The 12329-nt window shown below is 37.8% G+C and overlaps 1 protein-coding gene across 8 annotated transcripts in view; it reads left to right on the top strand.

The window, feature by feature from the left end:
- The window catches only part of DLG2 (discs large MAGUK scaffold protein 2), a 2256157-nt gene that overhangs the window by 418846 nt on the left and 1824982 nt on the right, over window positions 1-12329 (top strand). Inside the window, exon 1 of one of the 8 annotated variants that reach the window (XM_070076183.1) lies at window positions 7607-7667. The exons of the other annotated variants lie outside the window; for them this stretch is intronic. The gene's annotated coding sequence lies outside the window, so the exon portion shown is untranslated. Of the gene's footprint in view, window positions 1-7606; window positions 7668-12329 lie in introns of those variants that run through there. 8 annotated transcript variants of the gene reach the window in all.

Raw genomic sequence — 12329 nt, 5'->3', positions numbered from 1 at the left:
ATGGCCCAGGTCCTTGGGCCCTGCACCCCATGGGAGACCAGGATAAGTACCTGGCTCCTGCCATCGGATCAGCGCGGTGCGCCGGCCACAGCACACCGGCTGCGGCGGCCATTGGAGGGTGAACCAACGGCAAAAAAATGAAGACCTTTCTCTCTGTCTCTCTCTCTCACTGTCCACTCTGCCTGTCAAAAATAAAAATATATATAAAAAATATGGAGTCCAATGCTATGGCACAGCAGGTTAAAACCCTGCCTTGAAGTGCCGGCATCCCATGTGGGCACTTGTTTGAGTCCTAGCTGCTCCACTTCCAATCCAGCTCTCTTCTATGGCCTGGGAAAGCAATAGAAGATGGCCCAAGTCCTTGGGTCCCTGCACCCATGTGGGAAACCCTAATGAAGCTCCTGGCTCCCGACTTTGGATCAGCTCAGCTTTGGCCATCGTGGTCATTTGTGGAGTAAACCAGTTGATGGAAGACCTCTCTCTCTGTCTCTACCTCTCTCTGTAACTCTTTCAAATAAATAAAAATAAATTTTAAAAGAATACCATATGATTATTTCAGTAGATTCAGGAAAAGCATTTGATAAAATGCAACATTCTTTCATGATAAAAACCTTAAGCAAATTGGGTATAGAAGGAACATTCCTCAATACAATCAAGGAAATATACAACAACCCCACAGCCAGCATCATATTGAATGAAGAAAAGTAGAAAACATTTCCACTAAGATCTGGAACTGGACAAGGATGCCTACTTTCACCACTGCTGTTCAATGTAATTCAGGAAATTTTAGCCAGAGCCATTAGGCAAGAAAAAGAAATAGATAGAAGGGATACAAATTAGAAATGAGGAAGTCAAAGTATCCCTGTTCACAGATGACATTATTCTATATATAGGTGAACCAAAAGATTACACCAAGAGATTATTTAACCCATATTAGACTTTGGTGAAGTTAGAGGGTATAATATTAACAAAGAGAAATCAATAGCTTTTGTATACACAGATAATGCTGTTGCTGAGAAAGAACTTCAATTCATAATAACTACAAAAATTTAAATATCTTGGAATAAATTTAACTAAGGTGGTAAATAATCTCTGCAATGAAAATTTAAAAAATATTAAAGAAAAAGAAGAAGACACAAAAAGTGGGAAAATCTTCCATGTTAATGGATTGGAAGAATCAATATCATCAAAATGTCCATAGTACCAAAAGCAATTTACAGATTTAATGTGATCCCAAACAAAATACCAATGACATTATTTCCAAATCTCAAACAAAGTGATGCCAAAATTCATATGGAAATACAAGAGACCCTGAATAGCTAAAGCAATCTTGTAGAACAAAAGCAAAGCTGGAGGCATTACAATGCCAGTTTTCAAGACATACTACAGGGCAGTTATAATCAAAAGAGCCTGGTAATGGCACAAAAATAGACACATAGACCAATGGCACAGAATAAAAACTCCATAAATCAATCCATGCATCTTCAGCCAATGTATCTTTATCAAAGGAGTGCAAATCAATCCCTGGACAAGGGGCAGTCTCTTTGACAAATGGTTATGGGAAAACTGGATCTCCATGTGTATAAGTATGAAACAAGACCCTTACCTTATCCCTTACACAAAAATCCACTCACACTGGATCAAGGACTCAAGTCTATGAGCTGATACTATCAAATTATTAGAGAATGATGGGGAAATTCTGTAAGACATTGACATAGGCAACGACTTCTTAGAAAAGACCCCAGAGGCACAGGCAATCAGAGCCAAAATTTACAAATGGGATTACATCAAGTTTAGAAGCTTTTTTTTTTAACTTTTATTTAATGAATATAAATTTCCAAAGTACAGCTCATGGATTACAATGGCTTCCCCCCCACAATGTCCCTCCCACCCGCAACCCTCCCCTTTCCCACTCCTTCTCCCCTTCCATTCACATCCAGATTCATTTTCGATTCTCTTTATATACAGAAGATCCGTTTAGCATACATTAAGTAAAGATTTCAACAGTTTGCTCCCACACAGAAACATAAAGTGAAAAATACTGTTTGAGTACTAGTTATAGCATTAAATCTCAATGTACAGCACACTAAGGACAAAGATCCTACATGAGGAGTAAGTGCACAATGACTCCTGTTGTTGACTTAACAAATTGACACTCTTGTTTATGGCATCAGTAATCACCCTAGGCTCTTGTCATGAGCTGCCAAGGCTATGGAAGCCCCCTGAGTTCACCGACTCTGATCATATTTAGACAAGGCCACGGTCAAAGTGGAAGTTCTCTCCTCCCTTCAGAGAAAGGTACCTCCTTCTTTGATGACCCGTTCTTTCCACTGGGATCTCACTGGCAGAGATCTTTCATTTAGGTTTTTTATTTTTTTCCCCAGAGTGTCTTGGCTTTCCATGCCTGAAATACTCTCATGGGCATTTCAGCTAGATCCGCATGCCTTAAGGGCTGATTCTGAGGCCAGAATGCTGTTTAGGACATCTGCCATTCTATGGGTCTGCTGTGTATCTCACTTCCCATGTTGGATCGTTCTCTCCCTTTTTGATTCTATCAGCTAGTATTTGCAGACACTATTCTTGTTTATGTGATCCCTTTGGTTCTTAGTCCTATCATTATGATCAATTGTGAACAGAAATTGATCACTTGGACTAGTGAGATGGTATTGGTACATGCCACCTTGATGGGATTGAATTCGAATCCCCTGGTATGTTTCTAACTCTACCGTTTGAGGTAAGTCAGCTTGAGCATGTCCCAAAGAAACTCAGCAAAGTGAAGAGGCGAGCAACAGAATGGGAGAAAATATTTCCAAACTGTGCAACTGATAAAAATTAACATCCAGAATCTGTAATGAGTTCAAGAAACTCAACAACAAAACTAACAATTTACTTAAGAAATTGGCTAACTAGCTTAACAGGCACTTTTCCAAAGAGTAAATTCAAATGGCTAACAGATACATGAACTACTCAGGCTCACTAGCCATCAGGGAAATGCAAATCTAAATCACAATGAGATTTCACCTCATCCCAGTTATAATGATTCTCATACAGAAAGAAAAAAACAATAAATGCTGGCAAGAATGTAGAGGAAAAGCTACCCTAATCTAATGTTCGTTAGAAATGTAAACTAGTACAGCTGTTGTAGAAGACAGTATAAAGATGCCTCAGAAATCTGAAAATAGATTTGCCATATGACCCAGCAATCTCACTTCTCAGATTAACTCAATGGAATTGAAATCAGCATATGAAACGGTCATCTGTACACCCATTTTTATTGCAGCTCAATTGACAATGGCTAAGATATGGAATCAGCCTACATGTCCATCAACTATGGACTGGATAAAGCAATTGTGTTATAAATATAGTATGGAACTCTACTCAGCCATAAAAAAGAATGGAATCCTCTCTTTTGCAATAAAATGGATGCAACTGGAAACCATTGTACTTAATGAAATAAGCCAGTCTCAAAAAGACAAAGATTGTGCCGGCACTGTGGCATAGCAGGTAAAGAAGCTGCATCCCATATGGGTGCCAGTAGAAGTCTCTGCTGTTCCATTTCCATTCTAGCTCTCTCCTGTGATCTATGAAAGCAGTAGAAGATGGGTCACGTCCTTGGACCCCTGCACTCACGTGGGAGACCTGGAAGAAACTCCTGGCTCCTAGCTTCAAATTGGCACAGCTTCAGCCATTGCGGCCAAATGGGGAATGAACCAGTGGATGGAAGACCTTTCTCTCTCTGCCACTCCTCTCTGTGTAACTCTGACTTTAAAGTAAATAAATAAATCTTCACTAAAAAAGACAAAGACTATGTTTTCCTTGATCTGTGGTAACTAATAGAGTACAAAAAAAATGTAGTATGTATGAGCAAAATTGACATTTTATGATTTGTTGATTTACAGCCCTTGTCTCTACTGTTGAGGAACAGTGTTATTTTCTGCTTTACATTTGTTGAATTCTTTATAGCACTTACTATTACATCCCATATCCTGACAAGGAGAGCAGTGAAGAGGAAATGAGAGATATAATCAGAGAATTATTGGAAGGCCAGATTGTGAAGGGCCTAATGGAGCACTTAAATGATTTTCAAAATTGTAGAAACGATTCTGTTCTCTAGTTTTGATGCTTTCTCCTACCAGCCCCTTTGCCTGATATGAGAAGGATCTGTGCTGGGGCAGATTGCCAAAAATCTAAGAAAACCAACATTGATGTCAGTAGGAAGCAGAGTGTGAGTGAAATTGAACTTAACTAAGTATTTGATTTAATGGGAATATATTGAATTTTAGAATTCGAAAGATCTTAGATTGAGCTAGTGTGAACTTTTATTTTTATTGAGGGGAAACATGGGCTGTAAGAGAATAGAGACCAATGTTACAGGCTGGTAAGTGACAGACCCAGGACAAGAATCCATAGGCTCTAAATCCCTAATCAATGTTTTCTCCTGAACCACAGCTGCCTCTCAACAACAGTGCATTAACCCAATCTGTTTGTAGAGGAGTTAAGTGTGTACTGTGGGAGGACAGATGAGGCAGTGTAGTTTAGCTTGTTTTCCACATAAACCTTTTTTCATTAAGACAAGAACAATTGAAGGGCTCCTCCTCTTTCTCAGCTCTCCCTGGAGAGCCCTTCTATTCCTCCCTTGTTTGCAATTGCCTCTTTAGGATATAAACCCATTGAGCAAAGAGTGTGCTGATTTTGTTTTTCACTTCTTGCTACGACCTCCCTGGTCCTCTGGTAACTGATCTTATTTGACTGATAATTGCAAATTATCATATAATGTTAATAATATTAGTCCCCTAACTGACATTCATTTAACCTGGCTCAGCAGACATTTTATGCATGTTATAGCTCCCAGCTGGGACTCCTGGGGCTGATAACCAAGGGAAATGTGATCACAATGGGCTTAAATGGAAAGAACATATAATGAACCTGTCTTGACACTGAGGTGTTTGAATAGGGAAAATGTGTTTTAAAATGCTGTTGCAATAGGAGATTGCATTCAAATCATGGTATGCTCTCTGCCTCATTCCTTAACTATCTTAAAAAAATATATTTTTTTAAAAAAAGATTTACCTATTTATTTGAAAGACAGAATTACAGAGAGGCAGAGGCAGAGAGAGAGAAAGAATGAGAGAGAGAGAAATAGAGAAAGAGAGAGAGAGAGAGAGAGAGAGAGAGAGAGAGAGAGAAATCTTGCATATGCTGGTTCATTCCTCAAATGGCCGCAAGGGCTGGAGCTGGGCCAGTCTGAAGCCAGGAACCAGGACTCCTCTGGGTCTCCCATGCAGGTGTAGGGGGTCCAAGGACTTGGGCCATCTTCTGCTACTTTCTCAGGCCATAGCAGAGAGCTGGATCCGAAGTGGAGTAGTTGGGACTTGACCCTGTGTTCATGTGGAATGCTGGCAGTGCAGGCGGCGGTTTACCTGCTTTGCCACAATGCCAGCCTCCTAACAAAAGTATCTTAATATACTCCAATATATCTAATAAAAATGTGGGAGAAAAAGTTGAATTATGTAATCTATGTGTTTTAGCTAGTTGTATTCTCATGAGAATATGCTCTCCTTTGCCAAGGTTGCCATTCATTCAATCATTTTCTCATTTACTCAGAAACTATGAGATACAGGGTAAATAAGAGTTTTGAAGTTGGGGAGTCTTGGTTGAATTCCTGTTTTGTAAATTACATTAGTCTGTCCTTTCTTGCAGGGGATATGTGCCAGAATCCTCAGTGAGTACTTGCAACCAGATAGTACCAGACCATGTATATATTATATTTTTTTCTATACCTACATAAAGAAACATTATGACTATTCCATTTTATCTAAATACTTATACACTCTTACGGTAAAACTAGCCCAAATTTCTTGTTCCTTCTTCACAATTATGGCTAGAAAACTTGTTCTTAGCACAGAGCTTAGCATCATCAGTATATATATTTTTTTAATCCTTCATTAAGTTGAGAACATTTACCTTTACATTTTTTAAAACTTTTATTTAATGAATATAAATTTCCAAAGTGCAGCTTATGGATTACAATGGCTTTCCCCCCCCCATAACTTCCCTCACACCCGCAATCCTCCCATCTCCCGCTCCCTCTCCCATTCCATTCACATCAAGATTCATTTCAATTATCTTTATATACAGAAGATCAATTTAGTATATATTAAGTAAAGATTTCATCAGTTTGCACCCACACAGAAACACAATATGTAAAATACTGTTTCAGTGCTAGTTATAGCATTACTTCACATTGGACAACACATTAAGGACAGAGATCCTACATGAGGAGTAAATGCACAGTGACTCCTGTTGTTGACTTAACAAATTGACACTCTTGTTTATGGCATCAGTAATCACCCTAGGCTCTTGTCATGAGCTGCCAAGGCTATGGAAGCCCCCTGAGTTCACCGACTCTGATCATATTTAGACAAGGCCACGGTCAAAGTGGAAGTTCTCTCCTCCCTTCAGAGAAAGGTACCTCCTTCTTTGATGACCCGTTCTTTCCACTGGGATCTCACTGGCAGAGATCTTTCATTTAGGTTTTTTATTTTTTTCCCCAGAGTGTCTTGGCTTTCCATGCCTGAAATACTCTCATGGGCTCTTCAGCCAGATCCGAATGCCTTAAGGGCTGATTCTGAGGCCAGAGTGCTGTTTAGGACATCTGCCATTTTATGAGTCTGCTGTGTATCTCACTTCCCATGTTGGATTGTTCTCTCCCTTTTTGATTCTATCAGTTAGTATTTGCAGACACTATTCTTGTTTGTGTGATCACTTTGGTTCTTAGACCTATCATTATGATCAATTGTGAACAGAAATTGATCACTTGGACTAGTGAGATTGCATTGGTACATGCCACCTTGATGGGATTGAATTGGAATCCCCTGGCATGTTTCTAACACTACCATTTGGGGCAAGTCCAATTGAGCATGTCCCAAATTGTACCTCTCCTCCCTCTCTTATTCCCACTCTTATATTTAACAGAGATCACTTTTCAGTTAAATTTCAACACTTAAGAATAATTGTGTGTTAATTACAGAGTTCAACCAATAGTATTAAGTAGGACAAAAAATACTAAAAGGGATGAAGTATTAAGTTGTTCATCAACAGTCAGGACAAGAGCTGATCAAGTCACTGTTTCTCATAGTGTCCATTTCACTTCAACAGGTTTCCTTTTTGGTGCTCAGTTAGTTGTCACCAATCAGGGAGAACATATGATATTTGTCCCTTTGGGACTGGCTTATTTCACTCAGCATTACCTTTACATTTAAACGAGCACTTTAGGGCTTCTCTTTGGTATATTCAAACTACAAGCATCACTACTGCTCTTGTACTTTGGGGCCTTTATGAAGTGAAATAGGGTTACTTGACCATAAGTGGTTTGGTACTGTGACAATCAATTTGATGACTGACATGGCCAGGAGGTAACAAACAGGTTGTATACACAGTATGGATATATTGGACAAAAGGATGATTCATGTTCTGTGGAGTGTTATGCAAAATTTAATCATACCATATAGAATGGTACATATTTTTAACTCATGAATTATTTATTTCTGGTATTTTCCACTAAATATTTTTGGACCACAATTGACTATGGATAATTGAAGCTGCAGAAAGTGAAACCATGGATAAGGGGGACTCCTATACTTGCTGTGTAACCTCTAGTATGCCATGTAAGTCCTTTTTTTCTAAATAATGAAATTAATATCTCTTTGGTATGACTCTAACATGAGTATTTTATAAAATATCTGATACAATGCTTGTGCATGTTAGGCACTCTGTTCCTAGAAGCTGTGTAGTATTGTTGGTGGTATAAATAGACTACAGTAGAAACTCAGAAGAGGCAGGAATTATGGAGCAGGTCACTTTTTTGCTGAATTTTGAAGAGTAACAAGTAGTTTACCATATATTGAGGGTATTGAAGAGCCATCAAGCCCAAAGAATGGTTTTGTTGGAGTCAAGGAGTTAAGGTGAGGCTGGAGAGATGGTTGAGTGGTGAAACAAAAATTTGGTATGATTTGATTAAATATAGGAAAGTTTTATCTATTTATAAATGTATCCTTCCTTTAAGTGACATTATATGTATTTATGGAAATATAAGCCTGTATTCTTTGCTTGTTTCTTTCAAAATGCAACCATTCTTTCAGAATATAAATTTGATCCATTTAGATTAATTTTATTTATTTGAGTTTGTCTGTTAGACAAGCATTATGCCAAGCACTGGAAAATTATATCCAAAGGAAACTTGAACTTACTTTCATGTATATCACAGAAAAATGGGAAGGATAATCCATAGTAGTTCAAGTGCTGTGATTACAGAGTAAAAAAATATACAGATGAAGTGTCATTTGTACCAGACTTTAGAGGATGAATAGATTTCTAATTGTTTTAAATAATCATTGCACTTTACATTGTATTTTACTTTCAGCTGAATATGATTTGGGTCACTTGGGAAATCCTTAGAGGATAGGCTAGGGAATTGGGGCTGCTGTTTCAAATTTGTGCCTTTGCCTAGCCTTGTCCTTACAAAGAGAACACAATTATTTGTATAGTCTGAGGAGACAACTGAGAAGGTAAACTCTATTTTCTATCCTCATTAGCACAAAATATGTGTGGTTGATATTTGACATGTAAAATGTGAATTATGCATGAGCAATAGGGATGAGATGTTGTCATGATAAAAATTTAATTACTATACACTCTATTGCTGATGAGACAGCAAATTGAATATTACTGACAAGTTGTCTCAACAATAAAATATGTTTGATGAAATGTCCAGTCAATGATGAGATAATGAATTATTCCACTCTAACCATGATAACTATAGCCTTGATAAACAACTATCCAGAAGAAATTGAAGTTGCCTAAGTGAATATTTGAAAATTTTTTATGAGAAAAATTAAATTTGATGCAAAAAAGGCTAAAACTTCCTGACCTTGAAGAAGGAATAGAGTATAAATCTCTCATTACAAATTCAAGAGATTTCCAATTTTATTTTGTTTTATGGAAGTCTAGGAGTAACTATTCAACATTTATCAGGATGAAATAAAGCAAACATGTCTTGTTTACATGCAACATACTTGGTGATTTTACATTCCTTTTGTCAAGGCAATATCAGTAAGTCAATTTTTGCAAAAGAAGAGGCTGAGACTCAAAATGAATAAATGACTTTCCCAATGTGACATAGTTTGAAGGGACAGAGCTAGAATTCTAACCCAGGTCTACCAAGTTTCACTATGGTCTTAGAAAGACACTTAAGACTTTCCACTATAAACATTGACCTTTTTGATTATTGAATATGGAAAGTAAATATTTTGTATTTCATTTAGAAAAATTAAAAATGAGGGATTGGTGTTATGGTGCAACATTTCAAGCCATTGCTTATTACACCAACATTCCCTATCACCACACTGGTTTGATTCCTGGCTACTCTGCCTCTTATCCAGCTCCCTGCTATTGTATCTGGAAAGGCAGTAGATGATGGCACAAGTTACTTTTATACCTGCCACACACATGTGAGACCCAGATGAAGTTCCTGGCTCCTCGCTTTGGCCTGGCCCAGCCCTGGCTGTTGTGAGCATTTGTAAATGACCAGCAGGTGCAAGATCTCTGTCTCTCCCTCTCTGTCACCCTGCCTTATAAATAAATGCATCTTTTTAAAAATTTAAAATGAAAATATTGGGTCTTGAGTGAATCTTGGAAACCATTTTGATATAAAAAAGATAATTGAACAGATAACTCCATTACACTCTGATCTATTAGCTCATCTGAATCAGTTTTTTTTTTCTGAATTAGATTGCTTATTTGAATCACATGGTGAATTAAAAAAATAGTTTCACAGATCTCACTGAAAAAGTATTCTGCCTTTTTGTTACAAGGTTAGAGCCCAAAGTTCTATATATTTTTTTTGATTCCTATTTGATTCTGAAATATATCGAGGTTGGTACCTAAGCTTAATCCATGTGAAGAGCTTACTCTCTGTTTGTAACTATATGTTTGGCAGTATACAGTCATGTATACAATGATTTTATTTTTGTTTTAGGTTATTATTTTGTGGAAAGTATAATATAGAAAAAGAACATGTTTTAACCCCTCACAGATAGTGCTATTCAAAGAGAGGTCAGTGAGCCACCTCTGTAATAATCCCTCAAGTGATTGATAGAGTAGATGTTTTACAATAGATAATTTTATAATTATTCCAAGCCAAGCAATAGATGAGGTATAGTTTACCTATAATAAAATGCATAGATGTGGAACACTTGGTTCAATGAACTTTGATACATACTCATGTAACCTTCAGCCAAAACTTACATTATCCCAGAAGGTTCTCTGATGCATCTGATGCATCTTTTTTTTCTATTTTTTTTTTTTTTGACAGGCAGAGTGGACAATGAGAGAGAGAGACAGAGAGAAAGGTCTTCCTTTGCCATTGGTTCACCCTCCAATGGTCACCGCCGGCGCGCTGCGGCAGGTGCACCGCGCTGATCCGATGGCAGGAGCCAGGTGCTTCTCCTGGTCTCCCATGGGGTGCAGGGTCCAAGGACCTGGGCCATCCTCCTCTGCACTCCCTGGCCACAACAGAGAGCTGGCCTGGAAGAGGGGCAACCGGGACAGAATCCGGCGCCCTGACCGGGACTAGAACCCGGTGTGCCAGCGCCGCAAGGCGGAGGATTAGCCTAGTGAGCCGCGGCGCCGGCCTCTCTGATGCATCTTTATAATCACTTTACACATAATCCTCAGGGCTTTTTATTTTTATTATGATATGTTAGTAGTGCCTCTTCTAGAACTTCTTGAAATGGAATCATACATTATATATGCATTTGTGTCAGGTTTCTTTTGCTCAACATTATGTTTTGAAGATTTGTCCATGTCTCTTTATGCTAGTGGTTCATTCCTCTTTATTGCAGAATAGCATTGTATGAATCAGTGCTAAACATGATCTCTATAGATATAGTCCTGAATGCTATAATTCCAAATGTCAAAGTCCTCAAAGATCAAAATCCCTAAAATCTAAAATCTGGAAAATCACAATCATAAAAGAATAAAATGCAGAAGAATAAAAGGCAGAGGATTAACCTACTGCGGTGTGGGGCTGGCCCCAGAGCTAATTATTTTGACTGTTGCAAAATACAGAAAATCACTTAATTGCAATGATTTTCAATAAACTAGACTTTCAAGTGTACAGCATTTATAGTTTATATTATACTTGTAAAATTTATAGACCACAATAACTGCCCAAATATAAGTGCAGCAGACTTTGTATTCCAAGTCCTATAATTTATGGAATGCAAAGTCTCTGACATTGTCCAGAGCTGTATCTTTTATACAGTAAAATGAAGCCTCTTGGTCATAGAGACTTGTTACAGTTAATTCAACTCTTGGAAACTCTTTCTCTTCATTTATAAAATAAAGGACTTACGATATTTGATTTTTAAAGATCCAGTGAACTCATATTTTTGACTTTGTCTTTCAAATACTCACATATGTCTGGAAATCTAAACTTACCACAGGTAAATTCAATAAATAAAAAGCTGAATTCAAGGAAATAGAAATTAAACTCTTTCCTTTCTTTACAGATAGTTGTACTGACTCTCTAAGGGTAATCATCATGAGCTTTGTTTGAATGTTGTGATTTCCTAGTTCAATTAAAATATGGGTTTGTTGGAGCTAGTGTTGTGGTGTAGCAGGTAAAGCTGCAACCTGAGATACTAGCATCCCATATGGGTGCTAGTTTGTGTCTCATATGCTCCACTTCCAATAAAGCTCCCTGCTAGTGACTTGGAAGAGCAACAGAAGATGGCCCAAGTATTTGGGTCCCTGCCACCTATGTGGGAGACCTGGAAGAAGCTTCTGGGTCCTGACATCAGCTTGGTCTAAACCAGGTCCAGCCCTGGCCATTGTGGCCATCTAGGGAGTAAGCCATTGGATGGAGATCCTATCTGTATGCTTCTCCCTCTCTCTGTAAATAAATATTGTAAAGAAAATACTGGTTTTTGAATGAATCCAGAATCCAAAGTTCAGTTATAGAATATCTGTCCTTTAACATTTTATGCAGTATTTTATGTATATGCAGATATGTGAATTTCTCTCTAAAAGCATTCATGGTATTCATTAGATTTCCTAAGATGTGTAGTTTCAAGCAAAAAAATAGAAAAGTGGATCTAAAATGTGACTTGACTTTTTACAATACAACACACATGCATATCATTTTAAAATACATTGACCATAAAAAGCAAAGTTCAGTTATACCTGAGAAATGTTTACCAAATTATATGGTTCTCTTATTACATAGAAGTCTAGCAATCTAGTTCCTACACTTTTTTGGCATAAGCACA

The sequence above is a fragment of the Oryctolagus cuniculus genome, chromosome 1 (assembly GCF_964237555.1).
Source record: "Oryctolagus cuniculus chromosome 1, mOryCun1.1, whole genome shotgun sequence".
Lineage (NCBI taxonomy): Eukaryota > Metazoa > Chordata > Mammalia > Lagomorpha > Leporidae > Oryctolagus > Oryctolagus cuniculus.
This window is presented reverse-complemented; position numbering and strand designations above follow the sequence as displayed.